The sequence below is a fragment of the Peromyscus maniculatus genome, chromosome 20 (assembly GCF_049852395.1).
Source record: "Peromyscus maniculatus bairdii isolate BWxNUB_F1_BW_parent chromosome 20, HU_Pman_BW_mat_3.1, whole genome shotgun sequence".
In the NCBI taxonomy this organism is placed as follows: Eukaryota; Metazoa; Chordata; class Mammalia; order Rodentia; family Cricetidae; genus Peromyscus; species Peromyscus maniculatus.
This window is the reverse complement of record NC_134871.1, coordinates 41,381,597-41,407,612: the sequence shown is the minus strand read 5'-3', so window position 1 is coordinate 41,407,612 and position 26,016 is coordinate 41,381,597.

The following is a 26,016-nucleotide window of genomic DNA, read 5'->3' as shown; positions in this document are numbered from 1 at the left end:
GCAGGATAAAAGGACAGAAAGGCAGAAGGAGACGCTGCAGCCGCCGCAATGACCAGAGAGGCTGCAGCCGCCGCCATGACCAGCAGCATGTGAAGACGCCAGTAAGCCACCAGCCACATGGCAAGGTATAGATGTATGGAAATGGATCAATTTAAGATAAAAGCACAGTTAGCAAGATAAGGACAGTTAGCAGGAAGCCTGCCACGGCCATACGGTTTGAAAGCAATATAAGTGTCTGTGTTTACTTGGTTGGGTCTGAGCGGCTGTGGGACTGGCGGGTGACAGAGGTTTGTCCTGACTGTGGGCAAGTCGAAAAATCAAAGCTACACAGCATAATAAAAGCTATACATGATGGAATTTCAGACAGCAATATACTAGACATGTAGACATTGACAGCATTTCCTCTAAACTCTAGAGTAAGGGAAAGATTATCATTCTCTCCACTTGTTCACTGTAGTACTCAAAATCTTAGCTAGAGGAAACAAATGGGTACTAATAGAAAATGAAGGCATTAAATTACCTTTATTCACAGACAACATAATCTTATGCTTAAAAGCACTATGAACTCCAGTGAAAATTTTCCTCCTATTGATAAACACTTTCAGTAAAATTGCAAAATACAAAAGCATCAATCAAAAACCAGCAGCTTTTATGTGTACCAATAATGATCTTATTGAAAAAGAAATTAGGAAAAATATCCCATTTACACACACGATAGATTCAAATAAACCTAGGAATAAACCTACCTGAGGAGATGTAAGACCTTCATAGTGAAACTTTGGGGACATGAAAAAAGAAAAAAAATCAAAGAAGATGCAAGATGTTGGAACGACTGTCCACACTATGGGATTGGCGAAATCAGTGACATGGAAATGATTATGTCATCAAAAGTCATGTACAGATTAGATTTAAGGCATTCTCCATCAAAATTCCAATGACACTCTTCACAGAACAATAAAAATGTATTAAAATTCATATGGAAGCACAAAAGATCACAGACCACCAGAGTAACCCTGGGCAAAGTGAACAGAACTAGCAGAGGCATCACAATACCTGACCTTAAATTAAACTACAGAAATATAGTGACAAAGCATGGTACAGGTATAAAAATGAATGTGTATATTTGGTAGTCACAGGTAAATTTAATTATAACCCCCAGAACAGGGATGGTTGAGAATTTCAAAGATTTAAAAATAAAGTAGGAAAGTTTACAACAACTTAAGGCAGTGGCAGCCAAGTATTAGCAAATACTTTAAGTCGTATGACAAATTTTTAAAATTTAACCAAAGCCCAAGTCATTCACCTAAAGAGGGCAAGATTTAGAAATCCATAGTTTTCAATGTGTGAATCAGAAATAAAGGAACAGGTAAAAATCAATAAATCTTCCAACTCACGTATATAAAATTGAACACAAAGAAAGAAGAAAAGAAATAATAGCAAATAGATCAATCAATCAATCAATATGTTAACCAGAAAATAAATGCCTAGTGGAGAAGAACAGCCAAGTAAGATGCAAATTTTTCAAAAGATAGAGTTGGTTTTGAGCAATGCTGTTTACAATGGAAAGAGAAGATGGGGGAAATTATTCTCAGGTATTGAAATAAGAAAATTTTATTATAGGTTGTTCAGCTGTTAAAATGATAGAAGAAAAAACTTCTAAGTTATTGTTAAAGTGTATGGCCATTTGGACTGCTTTTGAAAATGTGGATGAAAAGTAGTAAGGTGCTGAAAACACATTGGTGGGGATGTTGAATTTGAAAGGGAAAGTGTGTCTACAAAAAAAAAATCTTAGTCCCAGATTGCTCCATAGAAGACCACTTATGTAACATTCGTGGGGAAGAACACTATCCTTAAACAAACCCATCCACACACATAGAAAGAGTAGGCTTCATTTGGGCTTAGGTACTGTCTTCTGTGACCAAATCCTCAGCAGAAACAATCTGGGGGAGGGGATGTTTATTTCATCTCCAAGTTCCAAGGGTTTTAATCCACAGCTCTTAGTTCTGCTGATTACAGTTGGGAGAGAAAACTTGTCGGTGGGGGATGCTGCTCACCCAGTGCTTGAGAGGAAACAGAGAACAAGGAAGGCCCTGGGGACCAGGCAAGACATCCAAATGCTCAGGCCCAGGCACCCACTTCTGTTAACCAGGCTCCATGCCCTTAGGCTCCCACCCTCCAACAATAGCACCCCACATCTGGGAACTAAGCATCCAACACCCAGAGTTGCTGCTTTTGTATGCAACATTTGTATTCAAATTACAACATTTCCCTGCAGATTGTATAAGATAAACTGAACCCTAATGCCCAAAACAAGAACTTAGCAAAATGAAGAGTGAGGGTCAACAACTCATAAACTGTGGTGCTTTGAATGATAAAACATCTCCTGTAAGTTTGGGTATTTGAGCACATGGCTTTATTTGGGGAGGTTTAGGAGATATGGCTTTGCTGGAGGAAGTACTTCACTGGGGGAGGACTTTGAGAGTTTATACCCTCACTCTACTTACAGCTTGCTTTCTCTACTTTGTGCCTGTGGGTCAAGATGTGATCTCTCAGCTTCCTGATCCTGCCACTCTGTCTGCTGCCTGCTGCCATGATTCTCTGCCATGACAGACTCATCCCTCTAGAGCCATAAGATAAACTCTCTTCTTTAAGTAGGTCTGGTGATGTTGTTTTTTTTTTTATATAAAACATTTATTTATTTATTATGCACACAGTGTTCTGCCTACATCCCTGCAGGCCAGAAGAGAACACCAGATTTCATTACAGATGGCTGTGAACCATCATGCAGTTGCTGGGAATTGAACTCAGGACCTCTGGAAGAACAGCGAGTGCTCTTAACCTCTGAGCCATCTCTCCAGCTCTGGTGATGGTGTTTATCACAGCAAGGGAAAGCACACAAGGACAGGAACATCATCAATAGAATTCCTCCAATGATGTTGTACACATGATCAAGCCACATACAAAAAAGGAAATTCAATTAGATAAAGTTGGATTTATTCTACAATTGAATATTTCAGTTGATATTAAATTTCTGGTCTCATGCTCACCAAGTACAAGTGAAAATCAAACCAAACCAAACCAAACAAAATCTCACAAACTACTTCATGATTCTTACAAATTAAGTGCTGAGGAAAGCCTTGACAAGCAAGATTGGCAAGATTTGATCTATAGCAATGGTAAAAATAATCAGTAGATGTGAATCAATTGGAATTTCCTTCATTCAATGTATAACCCCAAACCTGTCTGCTCACTTCATATCCAGTGGTTTAGTATTTAGTACTTGCCCTTTGAAGCTTGAAATGGAAAAATAGATCTACCACCCCTACACTGAGTCAGCTTTGTGCCAGAAGGCCTACCCAGTGCAACCATGAAGAAAAATGAGCAAGAAGCACCAGGACTTTTAAAATGAGTGCAAATAACCATGCCTCTTCTTCAATGGCATGATTACAGATTTTGACATCACCAATATGAAGTGAAGATTAATAACTGGTTCAGAAAGATGCTGGAAACAGCTCCATGTAAAAATAACTGTGTGTATACATACATATTCTAAGCACAAAAATGGAAAGATACATTTGAAAATAGTACTATTTATAACTACACAGAAAAATATCAAGTATATAAGTCTATGGAGATGAGTATAAATAACTTACCATAGAAGTATTTATCTAGGAAAATATAATGAGTCATTCCACATAGAACAACACAACAAACCACTAAGGGAAGACACATACCAAGACAGCTAGACAAACATCTCTGCTGATCAACACATTAGACATTATGAAGATTTTAATTCTTTGATTACATATAGATTAAATATCTAATAAAATCTCACTTCATTGATTTGAAAGCATCCTTTCAAATAACACTTTATAGACTTTACCACATTTTTTAAATAGTTTCCGTTATGTATTACCATCACTCTCTCATCTTCTTTCGACCCCTACTAACTTCCCCTCATCCTCATTGCTACCTGTCCTTTTCCCAGATGCCTTTATGCCTTTTGGGTTTATTTTCCATTTTATTTGACCAGGGCCATTTGTGTGACCATTGCATTGGGAGTACCCATTGGAGCCTGGTGTAGCTTTTAATGGGTGCACAACTGACCACTTCATTATTTTTGTGTTGATCTTACGTACATTTCTAAAAAGTTTCAGACATTTTATGGAGGTGCTATGGCTATAAATGCCAAGGACATATTTTTAAAAAATAGAGAATATGTAAGTTTTAAGACTCTGTCTGAAACTGCAGTGATTAGATCAATGTGAATATTGACACATAGATAAATAGAGCTGTGAGTCAAATTTGAGGCAAGCAAGAGACCCACACAGTCCTGTGATTTACAATGACATACAATTTCACTAGGAACCAAAGAATCTCTTCGATAAATCTCACCCTTCCAAAACCCTATTATGTGTCTTAAGGAAAATGACCTTTCTGCCTATCTCACACAGTATATGGAAAACATTTGAGAAAGCCATAACATCAATCTGAAAGTTAAAGCAATAACCAAGCTTCAGAATAAAACAGTTGAATGCCTGCATGGCCTTGCTGCTGGCAAAGATTTCTTAAGTAGGCTGCAAAGAGCAGACGGGAGAAGAACGAGGCAGGTGAGACCTTAAGAAAGTAAGAGGTGTTCATCAAAAAAGCCAACATTACAAAACAAAACAAAATGCTACAATGAGCCCTGTCTCAGTGACAACACGTGTCTCACACAAGTGTCGGTGTCTCTCTGTATCCTGCCCTGTCTGAACCTGACACCTAGATGTTCAGACAACATCTGTTCTCTCTCTCTGTCTCTTCCTTCTTTCTCTTCATCGTGTGAGTTTGTGACTTGTCACTCTGGGCAAGAATTTGAAGCAATGAAGTGATCGGAGTTTCACCTGTCTCCTCTGGAGATGCAAATGTAAGTTTGTGTCTGCGTTATTTTGTTGACAGAAAGATGCAATCCTCTGAACAGCAGGGATGGAAGACTCAGCTTAAATAGCCAAGTTCATTAACAAACCCACATCTTTGTGGCCGACGCCGTCTGTTTATCTAGAGATGGGATTTTGGAGCCGGCCAGATGGGGATTTGTATTTGAGGGATGGAATTTACTTGTTAGCTTCAGACAAACCATCTCTCTGCTCCAAGTCCCTTCTTTCTTATCTGCACCAGGATAGCTATACGATAGGTGGATTTTATGATCAAAACACCAAAAGTCATTCCAAACATACCAATGCTCACAAATGCTAGCAAATACCCCACATATAAGCCGTTCTGTTATCAAATGTGTTTCAACACTTTTGAATATAAATTATGTTTTTGGACTACAAAACACATAAAAATAGAAAACGAGAGAAAAGAGGATTTTCTTCCCCAGTGAACACTGTAATTCTCTAAGGGGGGGAATAGGCTGTTTGATTTTTCCAATATGTATCGGATCCAGGGAAGGATTGTTCTAGAATCTAACACTGTTTTGAATGTCCTTGGGGGGAAAAGATGGTGTCGTGCACAACAGTCATAAAGTGTTATCTCCTGCTGTGGTGAGAACTATTGAAGAGTATCAGTCCTTATGAGTAACATAATGCTACAAGAGGCCTGAGTCCTCATCAACCCAATCTACATATACACATTCACAAAGCATCCTTTTCCTCACAAAAACTTTATGTGGAATTGTGCCTGACTCATCGCTTCTGAATTCTATTAGTTTTAGCTTTCATAACCTGGAAATAGACAAATCCCTTGTCACCTTGCTAATTAGCATGATGGATTGTTGAAATGGATCGTTCCATCACAGGAGAGATGATGCCATTGCTTTTAATTAACTACATGGGGATTTGAATTGATGCAGAAAGAAAATCCCGAATCTGCCCATTTACCTGGCTTAATGTCTAAAGCTTTCTGAGAAACAGCATAGCTGTGGGATTACATTTTCTCTCTTGAACTCCTCCCATGATAACAGGATTATATATAACACTTTGCAAATTTGTAATTGGGTTTCTATGACAGGGGTATGAAGAAAACGTGGACAGAAAGTGGTAAACAGACACAGTCTTGTGGTACCGACCTTTCTGCTCTGCCTTGTTGGATTACACTATTAATTCCTCAGAACGTTTCAGTCACAATAGTTGCTAGGTGATACGTAATTTTCTTTTATTCATGAGTGTATCCATGTATGCAAACAGCCTTGCTATGCCAATGCCAGCTTTATTCCCTGCTATAGATATCCTAGACCATGCTGCTTCTGGGGGCAGATTCTTTAGGCTTTTCAACTTCCCAGGGTGCAGTACTCAGCACAAATCTAGACCAGGAGCATGCATGCCCCTGGGTTCCTCCATGGACTCTTTTTTTCTGTGAAAAATTAGGCAAGGCTGCCTGCCATTCTTCTGCTCTGTCTCATCAGGAAGCCACCGTGATCTCAACACCTTCACATTACAAGATGATTAGATTCTGAGGCTTCAGTTTAACATTGCAACCAAACATCACATTGGACAGGGATTATGTTTGGTTTATCACTGGCCCTCACTACATCTGTTTAATAAGTATTTATAGAGCCTCTGGTCACCTTGACATAGACACTGAAGAAACAGAGAGGGTCATACATGAACCAGGAAGATGAACACGTGCAAGTAAATGTAATGAGGTATGGGATCTTCGGTGCCACATTGAAAAGGTGAGAGAGGGCAGCGGGCTTCACAGAAGTCACACCTAAGAGTTCTGATAGTTGAACATGAGTGTCGTGTCAAGGTAAGACACACACAGAGGTGTCTGCAAAAGTGTGGTAGACTAGCCGGGCGGTGGTGGCGCACGCCTTTAATCCCAGCACTCGGGAGGCAGAGCCAGGCGGATCTCTGTGAGTTCGAGGCCAGCCTGGACTACCAAGTGAGTCCCAGGAAAGGCGCAAAGCTACACAGAGAAACCCTGTCTCGAAAAACCAAAAAAAAAAAAAAAAAGTGTGGTAGACTAAGTGAGCAAGAGCCACGCCAGATGTAAATATGGACACCCATAGCCAGAACTGAGAGCCCTGGAAGCAACCCAATAGTCCCCGCAGCAGCTGGGTCTCAAATGGCCAGGAAGTGCTGAATAAATGACAACCTACTAAGCCCCACCCCCTGCCATTTTAACTGGCAACTAACCAGAGAAAGCCAACTATTCCCTCCTGTCTCAGTTAGGGTTTCTACGGCTGTGACGAGACATCATGACCACGGCAACTCTTATAAGGGAAACATTTAATTGGGGTGGCTCTCTTACAGTTTCAGAGGTTCAGTCCATTATCATCATGGTGGGGAGCATGGCTGTGTGCAGGAAGATATGGTGCTGGAAGAATAGCTAAAAGTCCTCCATCTTGCAGGCAACAGGAAGTCAACTGTGACACTGAGTGAAGCTTAAGCAAAAGACCTCAATGGTCTCCACAATGCCTCCACAATGACACACTTCCTCCACCAAGGCCACGCCTACTCCAACAAGGCCACACCTCGTAATAGTGCCACTCCCTTTGTGAGCCATTTTCTTTCAAACTACCACACCTCCCATACAATCACATTGATTCTCCCTCTAGCTGGCCCACCTCCAGCTTCCCTGGTCTAGCAGCCTATAATCAGGGTACCCCCAAAGCCTTCCCTTTCCCAATAGGAAGGTTTTCTGCATCTTTCTCACATTGCCATCTCCACTGGTATCGGTGCTGGTGACCGATTTCTTTGTTATAACAAGTGTACACTGCATGGTCTTTGCTGCTTCTCATTGGATTGACATTCATTTATTTCCTCAGTGCCTGAGCACAAAAATCCCATGTGGAATTTAAAGAAACCCCCAAGGAGCCAACACAGCCGTGAGTAAGAAGAAACAGAAGGCACCATCCATTCGGAGTTTGAAGCATCTTATGGCAGTTAAGTCATCAAAACAGGAAGGCCCTGGAGTATCTACAGACAGGTGTACAGATGTGTCTGTCCTAACCTGGGGGATGTTTTCTGACATCAGAAATTTATATAAATGGTGGGAAGGTAGCCCAGGGGCTGTCTCTGTTTAGCTAGAAGCATTCTGTTGTCCTTCATTCCTTCGTATTTCTAGCTTAATTCATGGAGCCCTCTTTGGACCCTGGAAGAAACATTCCCTCCCTCCTCAGGAAAAAGGAAGTAGTTCACTAGAGTGGACATCAATAAGCAATAGCTGGTCTCTGCTTCTGTGTTTTCTAGTCTGGACCATATACACAGCCTCTTCACACTCCACCACAGATGGCTGCTCCTGCTCCCTGCCTTTCTCACATTGGTGAATTGAAATCTCTCTAAAATTGTAAGACCAAATAATCCATTCTGCTAGGATTTTGGACTATGATGGACTCAAGCCATGCCCACCTGCTGCAGCCTCTCTCTTTCAGTGACTGTAGGGAAAATGGCACCCCCCCCCACACACACACTGCCAAGAGACTGTGTATGAATCTCTACCCCCCCCCAGAAGACTCCCCAGATGTCCAGATTCCAGGAAAATGGTAAACATCATTTCAACTTCCTCAAGGAAGTTTACAGGATCATACCATCAGACTTTGGGACACGAGCAGACTCTAGGTCATGTGCTGGCTGGTTTTATGTCAACTTGACACAAGCTGGAGTCATTTTGGAAGATGAAATTTCAATTGAGAAAATGCCTCCAGTAGACTGGCCTATGGTGCATTTTCTTGATTGTTTATTAATATAGAAAGGCCCAGCTCACAATGGGTGGGGAAACCATGAGCTCATAGTCCAGGGTACTTTAGGAAAGCAGATTAAGCAAGCTATGATGAACAACCCAGTAAGCAGCATTCTGCCTTGGCTTCCGCTTCAGTTCCTGCCTTCAGGTTCCTGCCTTGAGTTACTGCTCTAAATTCCCTAGATGATGGACTACAAGCTGTGAAATAAATCCTTTCCTCCCCAGGTGGCATTTGGTCATAGTGTTTTGTCACAGCAGTAGAAGCCCTAGCTAATACAAATATAATGGCTATACTTCAACAAAACCTTCCCTAAACCCTCAGAGTCACACATTCCTCACTCCCAAATTCAGGGCTTCCTTCCCCTGCCACCTTGGAATCTGAAACAGCTTGACTGAGGCCTGCACTGTGAACTACTTACCAACTGTATGACATGCAACCTCCAACTATTCCTGAGACCTCTAAGATGGGACATCCCCTCTCCTTGACTCTACCATCTGGGCCTGAACTCTCTCTCTCTCTCTCTCTCTCTCTCTCTCTCTCTCTCTCTCTCTCTCTCTCTCTCTCTCTCTTTCTTTTGCCAGCATCTGTCAATCTATGGTACTAAAATGTCTTCTAAAAAATCTCTTATACAAAAGGAAAGTCTGCCATAGTGTCCTCCTTGAACTCTAAACCCAAAACCTTTCACTTCTTCCCTTAAGTTACTTCTATCGTATGTTTTTGTCTCCTGGAAGCCACAGTAACTCATGTGATTATTATGGAGAGATAAATGGTTGGGAACAGCCGAAGATCAAGTATATGGTCTGGAGATATGTATGAGCCCCACCACAATTATTTCCATCTATCCCATTGAAGCTAAGAGTCCCGGAGGGTAAAGTCCCATGGGAAGCTCGCCCCTGCCCTGTGCCATGTGTCATTTTGCAGTGACCTCCTGGAACACCCCCCTGCCACCGTCTGAGGGAATTGTACCATCTGTCCAGGCCCCATCACAGAAGGCCCCTGCTTTGCCTGACTGCCGTGTCCCAACTTAGTTCTGTGTCCTCTGGATTCAGAGAGCATTGAGGACAGATCAGCCTCTGCCCTCTGGGGCTGGCAAAGGCACAGATGTAATCAAGTGATTATCCTGAGCCGTACAAATGTGCTAAATGGAGATATGAAAACCACTCTGTGGCCGAGAAAAGAACCACCGTCCCTCAGGCTTGGGCAGGGATGTTCTTTCACCACACATATGGGGGCTGAAGAGCATTAATGTAGGATGGTGCTGTCAGGGGAAGAGAGACCCCTGGGGAGCATGGGAAGGTTTCCAGACTTACTTCCCCTCTCATTCTGCACTGGGACTGGGGCAGCCCAGCGCAGAGCCTGGTTTTGCTGGAGCTTTGTGCTGAGAAGATGACCAGTCAGTATGAGGAGGTGGTCTGGACTCTGAATGCTCCATGTGCAGGCAGCAGGGAGGGTAGTTACTCACACAGCTGCTGCTGCACCCCAAGCTGTGGTTCCTTCTAAGTGGCTGAGAAGCCCAGGAGGCCAAGGGCAGATAGATTTATGGATAGCCAGCCAAAAGAGCCTGAAGGGAGGGAGCAGATATTAGCTGCTCTGTGCTCCCATTGGGATGAATCTTGACCATCCTCTGGAATCTATTTTAAAACTTTGCTGGGAAAGCATGCACTTTGTCAACCATAATGGATGAATGTGATGGTCTACAGGTGGCTGTGGGGCAGGCAGACTGGGAGAGCGGCATCTTGCTTGAGCTTGGGCAAAAGAAAAAAATATAACAAGGGCACTAATAAGAGCAGCCAGCATCTACCAGCTCTGATCAGTCCTTCAGGGCTCTACTTACCCAGCCCCTACCCAGGTCCAGCTGCATGTTTTCAGTCTTTCTCACTCCATTCCACGGACAACAGCATTACTAATAGTTACAGGCTGTTGGGTCTGCTTAGCAGTGACCACAGTACTAAGCAGGGCACACGCGCCTCTTCTTTTAACTTTTATTATTTCTTTTATTTTTATTTATTTTGTGTATGAGTGCCCTATCTTGCATGTATACCTTTATGCTAGAAGAGGGGCATCAGCTCTCACTAGAAATGTTTGTGAGCCACCGTGTGGTTGCTGGGAATTGAACTTAGGGCCTCTGGAAGAGCAGCCAGTGCTCTTAATGGCTGAGCCTTCTCTCCAGCCCCCATGTCTTTTATTTTTAAGGTTATAATATCATTACATTATTTTCCTTTCCCCACTCCAAACCTTCCCAATATAGCCCTCTTTGCTCTCTTTCAAATTCATTCCCTCCTTTTCATTGTTATGTGTATATGTGTGTGCGCGTGCGTGCATACGCGCATGTGTATCCGGCTCAGTCTTCTGTATAATGTTACTCTTGTGTATGTTTTCAGGGATGACCATTTGGTATTGAATAACCAATTGGTTGCTCTGCTCTTCCCTGGAGAAGATAATTTCTCCCACCCTCAGCATTTCTTAGTTGCTTATAGTTCATTGTGTAGGATTGTCCTACATCCTTTCAGGATGGCAACTAAAGAGAGACCCGAAGATTCCGCTTTAAGCTTCATCCCATCCCCAAACATCCCTGCACATAACTCGGTAAATTCCAAATGTATTTGGGTTAAATGGTACTTACATTCTTTACTCCTTCTGTTTGCTATCAAGCTTGTGTTCCACACTCTCCTTTCCCATTAAGCTCCAGGCCATGTACCAGATGCACGAATCATTTCAGTTAGGTTCCATCAGGAAACAAAAGAGCTGTGTGTGTGTGAAACAGAAGGGATTTAAAGTAGGTGTATTCATTTTCTAGGGCTGCCACCGCTAAGGCAACATCACATCACTATCAAGATGAAATGTGTCCTCTGTGGCTCTGGAGGCCAGAAGTCACCCCTTTTAAGGTTCTTGGAGTTACGTGATTTGCGGATCAGGAGCGTAATTCAGTCCCTAACCATGGGGTGTTTGTAACATAGATGATGGAATTGCTGAGAAGCCTGCCACGAGAGAGAGAGAGCTCTGCCACAGCATCAGCTCGTCCTGGACACTAGAGTTTCCCAGAAACGTCTAGAACTACTGAGGATGCTATGATTCTGGGATTAAGGGAGAAGCACGATTATGGTTAGAAAGACGCTACCAAGAACGAAGACCTGCTGTCCTCTAGATTCCAGGCTTTGTGCTGGCTGTCCCTACCAGGAGGAGATTCTAAAAGACACACTCTGAGAGCAGGAGGGAAGGGCATGGGTCTGAAGGCAGGAAGTCCAGCTTGTGGCAGACTTTTCACTTGCATGTGCTCCGTGCCTGTCTTGACCAGCACATGGACTAGGGTTCTCAGTCCTTGCTGCATAGACAGGGAACCTGATGGTGGGAAGTGCTGAGTTTCTTGCCTAAAGTCTCAGCATTACACCACATGACAGCAGAATCCCAATTCTTTCCTGCTGAACCCAAAACTGTGTTCTTTGTCCTATACCTATGTAAGCCTACTGAGTGGCTGGTGTATAAAACCCACACTTTCATCCATCCTGTGACCGCACAGTCTAGTGCATGTTAGATAGCAGGAAATATTCAGCAAAACATAAATGGGAGGGGTGAGTCATTACTGAATGGCAAAGATGGCAGGTGGCTTGTGCTGTAGCATATTATTTTAAGGTGTGTTACTTTTGTTTATGTTGCATTTGTTTAGCTCTGTGAAGCTATGTTACTTTATCTGTCTAAAGCAGCTGATGGACTAATCAAGAGCTGAATTGCCAATAGCAAGGCAGGAGAGAGAGAGATAGGTGGGCTGGCAGGCAGAGAGAATAAATAGAAGGAGAAATCTGAAAAGGAGGAGCAAGAACAAGGAGAGGAGGATGCCAGGGGTCAGCCACACAGCCACACAGCCAGCCATGGAGTAAGAGTGAAAGTAAGATATACAGAAGAAAGAAAAGGGAAAAGCCCAGAGGCAAAAGGTAGATGGGATCATTTAAAGTTAGAAAAAGCTGGCAAGAAACAAGCCAAGCTAAGGCCGGATATTCATGATTAAGAATAAGCCTCCATGTGTGATTTATTTGGGAACTTGATGGTGGGCCCCTCAAAAAGCCAAAGAACAAAAACAACCAACAACAGGCTTGGAATCCAGGGAACAGAGAGCACTGGGCTGGCCAGGGAAGTTCCTGGGATCAGAACACAGAACGGGATCTATCAGGAAGGATTACCAACTTGTGAGCTCTGAGGATGAAGGACACAGTACAACACTCCTTATGTTCCCCTCCAGGGCCCAGGATCCTCATCTATGAAATTAGCTGTGTCTGAAATCTGAGGCTGTAAATATATAAGTGGAAAAATCGGCCAGGCCTGAAATGAAAAGGAGGGTGAAGCAACAGCAGCCTGTGGACTGGCGATTGCTGGGTGGTCCTCCTTGTGGCAAACTGCAACCTACCTAAGGATGGAGAACTCCTCACCTGCAGTCCTGGGTACTATGCGGGACTGTGTGTGAGTCCAGTGGGGCTTTTGAGACTCTTCTTCAGGAGAAGAAACACATCATCTGAGAGTGAAACAGCAAGATATTAAATGATGGTGATTAGTTTAAGTTGTAAATGCTACATATGTAAAGATAATAATATTCATGATAATCTTAAAGCCACATTTGACCAGCAGGCTACTAGTGTTATTTGCTCTTAATGAGTTGACATGGTTCATCTAACTACTATGTCACTGGGGATAGCCTGGACGGACACACATACACACACACACACACACACACACACACACAGAGAGAGAGAGACAGAGAGACAGAGACAGAGACAGAGAAAGAGAAAGAGATATAGAGAGACAGAGACAGAGACAGAGAGAAACAGAGACAGACAGACAGAGACACAGAGAGATACCATACCTGGGTCATGGACTAGAAAAAGGATCTTAGAGCTTTAGGAGGAAGGAGGGGTCTGCATCTCTGATGTGGAATGCACTACCGTTTTCCCTGCTTTTAGCAACAACAGCCCCAGCCAGCTGTACACATTCTGAGCAGCATGAACCTACTGCCCATCACCTACGCTGTCTTAATTAATATTTACGGTAACTCTTTGGGCTGCATACTGCTGTGGCCCCGTTTACAGAGGAGACAAAGCACAGAAAATCTGATGTTTGGCTCAGGAAAACAGCAAGGCTGGGTTTTCACTGCACCCTCTTGAGGCCTAAGTCCCTCCCACACACACCTCTGCACCTCCGTGCTACCCAGGAAGCTGCTGATGAAATAGAGAGGCCTGAGAACACATGAATTATGCATGCTGGGGCTCTTTGCCTCTCTCAGGTTCACCTTTCTTCCTACTTACTGATTTTATTTTATTTTATTTTTTTAATTTCCTTTCTGTTTTGAGGCAGGCTGGCCTCAAGCTTACTATGTAGCTGGGTACCTTGAACATACATGTACATGTACCTTGAACTCCTGATCTTCCTGCCTCTGTTTCCCAAGTTCTGGGATTACAGGTATGTATCACCATGCATAATTTCCTTAGTGCCATTTTATTGTTTTTATTCTGTTTGTTGTGAAGTTCAGGTGTGTTATTACTGAAGCTTAGGCTATTAAATTTATATCCCCCTCATATTTGCATTAGAGCTCAAAACTTCCCTCTGAGCATTGCCTGGCCAACATTCCAACAGCTTTTTATTATCCCATCCATACCCAGTGTAAACCATTCAACTCTTAGCCACTTAGGTAAGCATTGCTTAATTTGTAAATATCCATTGTGTTTTAGGTGTCAAAATCTTATCAAGATTGATGAATAGCTGAATTCCATTTTATTCAGAGAACATCCTGAGCTTGTTTTTAACACTTTATAAATCTATTTGGACTTGCCCAGACTTGTCTTGATTCTAGTCCATGGTGTGGATCCACAGATTTTTTTCCCTATGGTAAAGTTGGCCTGGCCCCTTGTCTCAATACCTCCAGATACTTGGCAATTTCTGCACACATTTTTGATTGTCACCACAGGGGCAAGGATGCTACTGATGTCTAATGGGCCAGACCAGGCATGCTGTTAGCCATTCTGCAGTGCATGGAACGCACCTGGGCATCATCACCAAGGAAAGCAACTGTCTGCTGCAGAGGTCACAGTGCAGAATGGGAAGGTGTTGGGGGATGTTTCCTTGCCCAACTGGCTCTGTCTACACGGTTTTTGATTGCTCTAACACCATCTTTGTAATTTTCAAAAACAGTTGTAAGTTTGCCTCTTCTTTGTTCTATTAGTCTTGTTTCCTGTATTAGAAACCTCTATCCATTTTACTATTTGAAAATTCAAACATGTGTGTAATGTGTTTTGATCAAATCCATCGCCATCCTCTCCCATTCGTTTCTCCTCTATTCCCTCCTACTATAGTTCCCTTCCAACGTTATGTGCCTTAGGAACAAAGTAAAGCTTTCTTCCTAAATGCATATTGTATTACACTACTGTATAGTCTTGAAAAATTGACACTCATCATAGAATCTCTCTTTCTCTCCCTCCCTTCCTCCTTCCCTCTTTTCCCCATCTCTCCCCCGCCCCCTATTCTGTTTCTGTCTTCAACTGATTTTCCCGAAGTTTACATGACAATGGCTGGTGTTATTTATTAAGCAGCACAATGTTATTCATTAAATAGCGCTGTTTACGGTGCATGAAAAGCCATGAGGTACAACAAAACCACCATAAGAGTTTACTGAGGGAGGGGAACAGAAGGGATGTGCTTAGGTCTATGGGAATGATTGTGCAGGAAGAAAGGGGAGGGATACATTAAACCCACTTTTATAGGTTCCCCCTGCACATGTGCATACAGGTTCACATAGCTATGCCATATATGTGCATAGATTACGTGATCACGCAGTGCACGGATTACATAGGACATAAGGCCCTGGGATGACTAAGCATCTTGCCAGTGCGTGTGGGATCATGTAGCTGGGGGAGTGGCTAGGAATTCTAACAGCTGGTATCTCGGATTTCCCATCTGCATTGCTTTTGCTTCACCACCATAATAAACGGTCCCCTCAAACAGTGAACCAAATAAGCCCTCTTTCCTTGAGGTTGCTTTTGTCAGGGCATTTTATCCCAGCCACAGGAAAAGAAGCAAAGATGTGGGGCAAGTAGGATAATAAGACTGCTAGCGCCAAGAGGAAGGCACATTTCACATAAGGAAGAAATCCTAGGAAAAGATTCAGTTTTTCTCCTAATTGCAGTCAACGGAGTAGAACTAACTTTTCATTAAAATTTCAGCTTAGGTGTGGCAAGATGGCTCAGTGGTCATGAGCACTGACTGTTCTCATGGAGGATCCAAATTCTGTTCCTAGCACCCATATGGCAGTTCACAACCATCCAGGGATCAAAAGCCGTCTTCTGACTTTCTGCAGATACCAGGCATACGTGTGGTACTCAGACATACATGCAGACAAAACACCCATACACACAAAACAATGAATTAAAAAAATTTTAAAGCCAATTAAAAATAAAAATAGTCTATTATTGGCTTTTAATCTCTAGTTCTTGAGGCTTTTGCAATATAAAAATTTAACATATTATAATCTACTTTCAAGTAGCATTATATGCCTTAAGAATGGCATAACAGGCTTCCAAGGGTGTGATTCCATTAACATAGCCTTATATTATTTGTGATCTTGCTATCATTTTGGTTTTTAGAAGTATTTAAACTATATACAATGTCGTTATAGTTGCTCTCAATAGCTAATTCCATGGGTGTGTGTTCATGTCTACATAAGTAGCTAATTAGTATATAATTCTCATTCTTTGCTCGCATCTTCTTTTGTCATTTTTCCTATCCTGCTTGCAGGTCTAGGCCCCTTTCTGGACCCTCTCTTTATAGACTGAAGAACTGCATGTCTATTGGATACATAGCCCCGCAGGTTTTAGCTGTCTGAAAAGACCCTGTCTCACCTTTACTTACAAACCATATTTTGATGAATTGAACATGTATCATGAATTTGTAGCTGTCATAGTTAGCTTCAGCTGCCAACTTGACAAAAGCCTACAGTCACCTGGGAAAAGGGAACCTCAGCTGGAGAACTGCTTCAGTCAGATTGACTTGTGGTCATCTTTGGGGCATTTTCTTAATTGCTAGTTGGTGCAAGAGGACCCAGCGCACTGTAGGCAGAGCCATGTATAGGCTGGTAGACCTGGGCTGTATAAGGAAGGCCTCTGAGCAAGCCAATAAGCAGTATTCCTCCATGGTCTCAGCTTCAGTCTCTCACTCCAGGTTTCTGCCCTGGGTTCTTGTCTTAGTTTCCCTGGATGATGGGCTGTACCCTGTAAGCCAAATAGACCTTTTCCTCCGCAAAGTGTTTTTGGTCAGTGTTTTACTATAGCAGCCTAGAAATAAACTTGGACAGTGGTTATGCCTATTCTTCAGCATTTCAAAGACCCACCTTTTCGTGTCCATCATTGCTAGTGAGAAATCTGCCTTATCTATGTTAGTGTTCCTCTGTATGCAATGCCTCTTCCCTGTAGCTTATTGAAGGGTTTGTCTGTTGTTGTTGTTGTTTTTTTTTAATTTTGGCATTTCTGAATGTATTCTATGTGCGCATGCTTTTATCTGTGTGGCTTATCATATTTATGGTGTCCTGCTTTATAAGACTGGCAGCTTTCCACAATTGTGAAAATTTCCAGTCATTTTCACTCCAGATATTCCTTCCTTTTCTCTTTTCTCTCTCTGGTGTTCTAATTACAGCCGAAACAAATGCTCAGTGTCCTTCATCAGGTTTTCTGCTTTCGCCCCTCACAACCCTCTTTCCCTCCCGGTGTTTTGGTTTGTACTCGACTCTTACTTACAAGCCCACAGTTCCTTGCCTATACTGGGTTGCTGTTCAACCCTTCAAATGGACTTTCCGTTTCTTCTCATATTATTTAAATAATCAATAAGCTCTCTCTCCCACTCTCCTGTACCTCAAGTGATCTGCTGCCACCTTCCTTAGCTCCAGATATCAGTGGCCCTGCAGCCCATACCGTCAGCAACAATGTTGGCTGTTCTAAAGAGTATCTGGGCTCTACTGCCAAGGGCTTGCCTTTGCAGGTCATCTACCTACACTTCAGAGGGTCTAGCAATGCCTTTGAGGACTTAATGTCACTCAAAGGACTTTCTCTCCACGGTCCTGCCCAGTACAATAGAGAAAACATCAACTCAGCATGAGTCATGGTTGGTTGTCAATGACCACAGCTTAAGCATACCTCTTCCCTCTATCTGACATCATCTGTACTGTGGTCTTCCTACCTACAGTTGAGCTTGGTTCTCCATGAAACTGTCTGTGCACTCTCAGCCTGGAATATCAGTCACTTCTTTTAACCATTTCCTTTGGGTCTGCATCTTATTGTTCTGCTTACTTCTCTTTCTCTTCTGAATTGTGAGTTCTCTTTCAACAGAAGCTGTATCCCTTCATCCATGTGCTCCTAGTGCCTGGACTATTTCTGACACACACTGGGTGATCAGCACATGCTGAGACCTCACTGCTACAAATTTTGCTCAAGATAAAGGCATCAAGGATCCAGCCTCAGCGTTATGCTGGCTGCTAAATCATTCTCTCAAATTGCTTTAACAAATTGGTTATCTCAGGGTTTGAGGTTAGATTTAATGTCCTTTTTTTATTAAGCAAGAGAGGAAGAAAACCATTAAAATAATGACTCAGGACATCTTGATGAGGTGACATTTAAAGGGCATTGTCAGGAGGCCAGTCCCCACTTCAGAGCCTCCTTCTATGACATTATTGAATCTGTAGTTGTCTGGCCTCCTGGAATGAAACAGGACCTTGGAGCTGTTTGGTTCCATCTCTTTATTTTAAAGAGGGAGGAACTCCAGGGTCTGGGAAGGAGTCTGGACCACTTGCACTGAAAGAAAGAAATGCATCAACCTGGTAGAAAAACGGGGCCTGGAAATAGAATCCTATCTATAGCCTATCAGATAGTTGATGACAATAGATTCTGCAGCAAGTATCCCCACCAAATTCATATCCCCTCCCCAAGTGTGCGTGCCCAGCCCTTCTCCGAGCTTCTTGGCATCACATCCCCCAGAGTCTCCCACCATTTGTCTCACTTTCAGGAACAGAACCATATCTACCTTCCAGATGTTAGTCCTTCCCAGGGCTCATAATACCCGCCCAATCCCATACATACTCTGCTGTGTTAATGTCTACTTTCACAACTGTTCCCCCCACAAACAAGGGTACCTTGAGGGCTGTTAGGCCAGGGTTCTGCCACCGAGTCACCCAGTGGTTGGGACTTCGCTCCCGTTGGTCCCTGTGTTTAGGGCCCAGAGTGGGGCTCTGTATTTGGGAGTCAATGACCACTTGGCCATGCATTAGCCAATGATCCCAACTCTTTATTGCATCATCCCTCATCTCCATGGGACTCTACCAAGAAAGGACAATGACACCCCAACCCAGACAAAGAGATCAAAACTGAGGGAGACCAGTTCAACTCTCTGAAAGTCGAACAAATGGAAACAGAAGAGCAGACACTAACCCTGATCTTTTGGTTTTATATCTGTTTCACTCTCAATGACTCTTAAAGTTGGGGAGAGACTGGGGGTGGTGGGGTGCTAATGTGATATATCTCACCTGGGTAGCTGCAACTGTGTGGCAACCTAAAAGGCAGAAACGGCTGAATCCAGGCAGCCCTGGACATGAATAGCTTCTGCACCACAGAGTAACAGGCACACACTAAAAGAATTTGGAAAGAAATTCCATCCATACTAAAGGTGTACAGACCTTTTGCTTGTCATTTTCTAAATAATACCATACACAACCCATATTTCAAGCCTTTACACTGTGTGAGGCATTGTGTAAGTCATCCAGATAAGGTTGACTGTATACAGGAGGCAAAGGCTATACATTCCTATGTAAGGAACCCAAGATGCTGCAGGGTTTGATTTGGGGTCCTGGGGCTAATCCCTCAAGAGCCTGATATATATATATATATATATATATATATATATATATATATATATATATATATATATATAATATCATATATAATATACATGTACAATCAATATACATGTGTGCCTTAAAATGTAAATATACTAATCTGCACACATTGGTGTATAATGCACATGAACACAAGACTTTTTTGTGCTTTTCAATAGCTATTCACCTGTCTATTTTATATGTATATAATTCATATTATATATGCAAATATATAATGTGTGATATAACATATAATCCACATTATAACATCTGGAGTCTATTTTAAATTTTGCACACATCTTCATACAAAATATTACTCCATCCAGGTGTCTGAGAGTCCTGTGTCTTTCTTCTGGTTGGCAGTGGCATGTATCCTGTCTACATGAGGAGCACAGTGGGCAATGAGTGCTCTTGCAAAGCCTACCTGGGTAATTCATAAGGCCATGCCACAGTTGCCCTGTGAATCATTACACTGGAGCATGGGCCTTAGCATCCTTTTTTCCCCCTGCACCAGGCATCCTGGGAGGCTGAGATTGTCCACATTATAGGGAAGCTACAGGACCACGGACAAGCAGAAGGCTCAGGTGGGAGGTGACTCTAATCCAAACAACAGGAAGGATTATACTTGGGCTAGAGATTCAGGACTATGGGCTCATCTCTCCTTCTGATGCATCCTCTTCCTGTTCCTTGTGTCATCTTCAGATGTCCTGTGGAACCACCACAGCCTCACTGTTACTTTTCCTTGAAGAACACTCCTCCCACCCAGGGGCTCTAGAAAGGTTTATTCCTCAGCTGAAGTGTTCATCTATACAAATCATCTGATGTGCCTCTTAGATTAAACGTCATTCTCTTGCAGCCTTGTTTTCATCTCCCACCTTCCCACATCTCCTCTCTGCTCTCTGGGTTCCAGAGATGAAGAACCCAGAGACATCCTCCCTTCTTGTGTCTGCGTAGCTCCCACAAGATGCTTCGGAGGCAGATGCGCTGAAAAGGCTCAAATGTGGAAGAAGGAACAAGTGGTCCCGGCCCCTGGACAGGCCAAGATCAGAAAAATGAAGCTTTTCTTTGTGTCCACCAGAGGGAGCCCAGGGACTCCCTGATGGGCATGTGATGGTCACACCTAAGGCTCAGAGTGATCGGAGCATCAGAGCAATGTCTTAGCCCATCTTCCCATTTAGGGATAAGACTCTGAGTATGAGCGAGTGAGTGTGTTAGTGTGCGTGCGTGCGTGCGTGAGTGTGTGTGTGTGTGTGTGTGTGTGTGTGTGTGTGTGTGTGCTAATGTGCTTAGGTAAAGTCAGTCTGTTGCTTCATTCAGACTTCAGCTGACTGGATGAGTCCACTTGTTTGAGGGAAAGCAGTGTGCATTATCCAAAAAAAAAAAAAAAAATCCATGAGCTTAAATGTTCATGTCATTTGAGAACTCTTCAGAGAAATTTCCAGAATAAATGTTTGACCACACATCTCTGAGCCATGGCCCAGCATAGTGGACATAGAGAATTAACCACCTCAAGCCAGAAATGTAACCAAGCCTTTCCTCTCTGGTGTACCCCAAGAAAATGTTCCTTATAGGTTGCCATTTAAGTAGCCAGCTGCGGAGATCCTGATGGGTCTGTGGGTTGCTTCATCTATCTCGTGAGCTTCATAAACCACTGGCGGGCACAGCGTGTGAGTGGCCGTGCAGAGCATTGAACTGGTATCGTGCTGGATGAGCTGTGGTCGGGTGGTGGTTACAGCTGGTGGTGATGCCTGGGAATGACTGCCTCCGAGTACAGACACTGAGCAGCAATGGCCTGTAAAGGGGCAGAAACATGCAGGCCTACGGAGTAATTAGTTCCATAAAAAGCAAGCGGGGGTGGAAATGTTCAGAAAGCGAACAGCTGGCGAGTCCTCGGGGCAGCCATTCACCAACTGCGTCATCTTTGGAAATGTGTCCATTGTGAGAAGCACTCTGCTAAAGGCTTTCACGAAATCAAGAGAGTCCACACTGGCTGTGGCTCCTCACCTCGAGCCCACACACACTATACTCCCAGAGAACCGGACTGCCACAGCAGCGACTGGAGGGGGTGAGATGAAAGGAACTTCCAGAAAAGTCCCTGGGTGGGGGAACACTGGGTCTTAAAGTACAGCTGTCTAACCTCCCTTCCACAGTGCCCTAGGGGCTGTGGTCCCGCCCGCCCCCCCCCCCCGCCGCCATCATAAAGCACTGTTTCAGGGAGGCCATTGGTCTGGGATCACATACATCCTGGGAAGAGGTCACAGACCCGGCCAGGCCCATTACTACTCTTGACCACCAGAGGGCCATCTCCCACCAGGAATCATCCTGGCAGAGGCACAAAAGTGCTGCAGGCTCTAGAAATTATCTCCTCTCAGCCTTCTCTGTACTGGTCTGGCCCTTTGGGGAGATCCATGGAATGTGCTCCCTCTTAGTGGTTGGGTTGGTCTGAGATTGACCCCTTTATCTGTAGGAAACCAGAGAAGACTGTCTTAGTCACTGCTCTATGGCTGGGAAGAGACACCATGACCAAGGTAACTCTCATAAAAGAAAGCATTCAATTGAGGGGTTCTTTACAGTATCAAAGGTCTAGTCCATTGTCATCATGGTGCTGGAGAAGTAGCTAAGAGTTTCTACATCCTGAACCACAGTCAGTAGAAAGAAAGACTGGGCTTGGCATGGGCTTTTGAATCCTCAAAGCCCATCCCTAATGGCATTCTTCTTCCAACAAGGCTACAACTACTCCAACAAGGCCACACCTCCTCATCCTTACAACCCCTTCAAACAGTTCTACTCCTTGGTGATTAAACATTCAAACATATGAGCTTATGGGGTCATTCTTATTCAAACCACTACAGAGGCCCAGTGGGCCCCTAGGCAAGAGCAATATCCCCTTTGGGACTAGCCCCACCATGCCCCTGTATTAGCGGCATCTAGCTTTTTCTTGGCTGCCCCATCACTTCACTCTGGAACTTTTCTCCCAGCATCACTGTTGTAGAACACTTTATTCCAAACAGAAATATTCTGTCATGGAAGGAAGTTCATTAAGTCTACAAAGTTCCAAAGGGAGGCTCATTAAAGCTCAGGACTCAAACATCTCACCAGTCTCAGGATATCCCTGAAACCAGATTCACAAAGTCCCTTACTCCCCAATCTGGTGATATTTTATTTGTACTGAAATGTGATTTTATTTGTATGTTAATAAATAAAGTTGCCTGGGGGTCAGAGCTAATCACAAGCCATAGCAGAAGCTGGGTGGTCGTGGTGTACACCTTTAATCCCAGCACTTGGGAGGCAGAGCTAGGCAGATCTCTGTGTGTTCAAGGATACAGCCAGCATGGAGACACACACCTTTAATCTCAATACCAACCATAGAAGACCCGGAGGTCTGTATAGATGGGCAGTGACGAGAGGTCATGTGGTTGGGTTTACAACCAATGAGAAGGCAGAATAGAAAGTCAATAAAAAGGACAAACACACAGGGTGTAGGTCTCTTGCTGAGGAGGACAGTAGCGGCAGTGAAGGGTAAGGTTTTTAGCTCTTAGCTATCACTCTGACCTCTTGGGCTTTCATCTCTGCATTGGCTCTGTGTTTCTTATTTAATAAGATGGTTATGTCTACACCCCAAGGTTGCATAAGCAGCAAGAATAGCTGAAGAGGGGGGACCTGCTGAATTACCTGAAAGTCATGTAGATAACTCCAGGTTCTGGGTTTCCTAAGTCAACTCCCATGCTTTCAGTGATGTAGCTCTTGAAAGGAATTCCTCACTCACACTCCTTTAAGTAACTACAACAAAATCATTGGTTCACCAAGATGACTTTGATAGCATTGTTATTTTGTTCTGTTGTCCGACTCTTATCTGGGATGAATAGACATTTGTTCACATTCCTCAGGAATGCCATACAACAAGCCCAAATCACCCTTGGCTGCTCTGTTGCGATGTCCGCACCGAAGCCCGCAGGAAAGCCAATGAAGAATCGGTGCTGGATGAATGGATGACCAATATGAGATGAACTGATGGCAGCTCTCAGCTTGTGCTCACAGCCCTAACACTGAGTCTATGGCCCTCTAGCCTACAGCGAGGGAAGACATGGTAGAAGACCAACAGTGATGTGCTAGTTTTACATCAAAGGTTAGGCCCTGGCCCTCAGTGAATCTTGTACAGACCCCTCTTGCCTATTGTGATGAGAGCTGAGAACACACTGTCTTCCCATCAGAAGCCTGTATCCCTATGATTTCCATGGTAACGTTGAAAGCTTCCTCTCTGGTGACCAGCTGAGGAACCAACCTAGCACTTTCCCATATTTGTTTCATAAGTTAAAAATGTACCTGAGTCCTTTGCTTCCTGGCATACATATCTGAGGCTCAGAGAGGACCAGTGATCTACCAATCACTGGGAAGTTCTGGGCTTATATTTGTAGCCATGTGTAGCTCCCCATGTTCCAGTGAAAGAGAGAAAGTGAGATGTTTGAAAGACTGAATGGGAAAATACAAAGATGCTCACTTGACCTTTGTAGTGTACAGCTCTTGACTTCCTCCTGTTGATAACAGTATCGAGGAAGTTTAGCATGCGGCAAATTCACAGTGCCCCCACATCACAGAGCACAAGGAAATGTCAAAACAATGACCATGGTGTAGGGTATATGGACATTTGTTTTGGGAAGACTGGGGACATAGAAGCTCTGAGGTTTAGGGATGGGTCTCTGAAAAAAAAAAAAAAACCTGGAAGATGGAGCTATGAGATCATGCTTAGCCTTGGGCAGAGGAAGAGTCTGGTTTCCATCATGTGTAAAGACAGAAGTCTCCTCCTGGAGTGTCCTCATGGCTCTCAGTTGCTATGACCTTGTAAGACCAGGCTCCCTAGAAGTTTTATATCCATTCATCATACTACATCTCTGAGGACTAGAACAGCTGCATGTTCAGCCCTTACCTGCTCTGTCTTCTCTTTCCTGGTTGCCGGGCTCTGGCTCCCACCACAGAGTACTGGGAGTTGGTCCCAACCCAAATCTCGTCCACTGTCTGGTAGTGACTGATAGCCAAACCTCAGCACCGACCTTCTCTGGTTTCTGAGCATCAGAACTGCTTGATTATGCTCTGTATAATGTTCTTAGGAAATTTTTCCTTGTTCAAACAGTTCCGGAAATACTGTCTGGTGAGCCATGGGCTTGGAGATATATGAAGGCTAATGAACATCCCCTGTATAAAGAATCTGTTGCAGCTTGTGTGATTTGCTATTTCCCAAATATCATGTTATCATCATATCATGTTATCCTCTTTCTTCATTGTCTTAACTAGGGTTACTGTTGCTGCAATGAAACACTGTGACCAAAACAAGTTGGGGAGGAAAGGGTTTATTTGACTTATGCTTCCACATCAGAGTTCATCATCAAAGGAACTCAAGACAGGAACTCTAGCAGGGCAGGAATCTGGAGGCAGGAGCTGATGCAGAGGTCGTGGAGGGGTGCTGCTTACTGCCTTGCTTCTCATGATTTGCTCAGCCTGCTTTCTTATAGAACCCAGGGCCATGTGCCCAGGGGTGGTATTACCCACAATGGGCTGGGGCCTCCCCATCAATGACCAATTAAGAAAATTCCCTACAGGCTTGCTGATAGCCCATCTTCTGGAGGCGTTTTCTCAATAGCGGTGGTTCCCTCCTCTTAGATGACTCTAGCTTGTATCAAGTTGACATAAAACTAGTCAGGATGTCCATCTTTCTCCCTTCTTCCTCTCTTCTCACCCACTTTTCCTCACATCTTCGTTCATTTTTGCCTTTACTTCCTCTCTCTCACCCTTTTCCATATCTTCTTTAATTTGAAACATCCATTGCCAATTGGAAATATTTCTCTTTTGGGGCATCTCCACAGGTATCACAGAAGGCATATGAACACTTCCACAAAGGCTGGAGCCCAGAAGACAAGTGCTGCCTGGACTCTGGATGGCCCAGAGCAAAGTGTGAGTAGAAGGAGGCAAGGTGGGGGAAGCTTTGAGTATCTGCATCTCGGATCTGTGGACTATAGCTTCTATTGTTGAGAAGCTGAGTTTCTGCCCCAGTTTCCTGATCTGTACTTGAGCTTCGGTCTAGCATGAGAGACCACTTCTAGGAGCCAGAGCTCTTGATTGTGATACTAGGCCATGGCAGCTCTGACCCTGTTCCACATCAGATGTGTGTGTGTGTGTGTGTGTGTGTGTGTGTGTGTGTGTGTGTGTGTGTGCGCGCGCGCGCGCGCGCACGCACCTGTTACTAGTGATTAAAGACATGGTCTCATTCATGCTGTGCAAGTAATTGGCCATTGAGCTCTATATCCTGCTCTTTCTAAATTTTATTTTGAGATAGTGGTGCCCTAAATTGTCTAGGCTGTCCTTGACTTTGTAATCCTCCTGTCTCTGCCTCTGGAGTATCTGGGACTCTATCTACCACCATTTCTGGCTCTAAAATGGATATTGGAAGCCAACTTTTACCCAG